A 528-nucleotide genomic window follows, 5' to 3' on the forward strand; every position below is an offset into this window, starting at 1 on the left:
TCAAAAAAAAAATTCTTTATTCGTACGACTATGTTGGAAAGTTAAAACGGAACTTAAGGCCCTATGCCGAAAATTTTGGAGGATGGGAAAAATGAAAAATGAAAAAGGAAACAGGAAAAAGGAGAAAAGGAAAAAGGAGAAAAGGAAGTAATGAAAATGAAGAAGTTGAAATACCAGTTCTTGACCAATCGTAGGAATTTTCATGGTGACTGGAGTGAGGGAAGAGATTATTTGGATAGATTAGGGTGGGGAGAGATTAGTTTCTTTGAACACGTTGATTCATAGAAAATACCAATGTACAGGTCAGTCAAAAAAAAGAGGCAAACTGGAACTTTTTTTATTCGGAAGCTTAAAAATTTAATTAAAGGATAATTCGACGACGTTGAATGGCTATTAAATTATGTATTTTATAAAATTTTAAATTACAGATTTTTTTTGTCTCGTAAAAATTGATTTGTGTATAAAATTGAATAAATATTTGAAAAAGAAGAATTTTATATCTACACATAAAATTAATTCAAGATATAC

The sequence above is a fragment of the Polistes canadensis genome, unplaced genomic scaffold (assembly GCF_001313835.1).
Source record: "Polistes canadensis isolate GaletaPanama2010 unplaced genomic scaffold, ASM131383v1 scaffold_57, whole genome shotgun sequence".
NCBI classification, from domain to species: Eukaryota; Metazoa; Arthropoda; class Insecta; order Hymenoptera; family Vespidae; genus Polistes; species Polistes canadensis.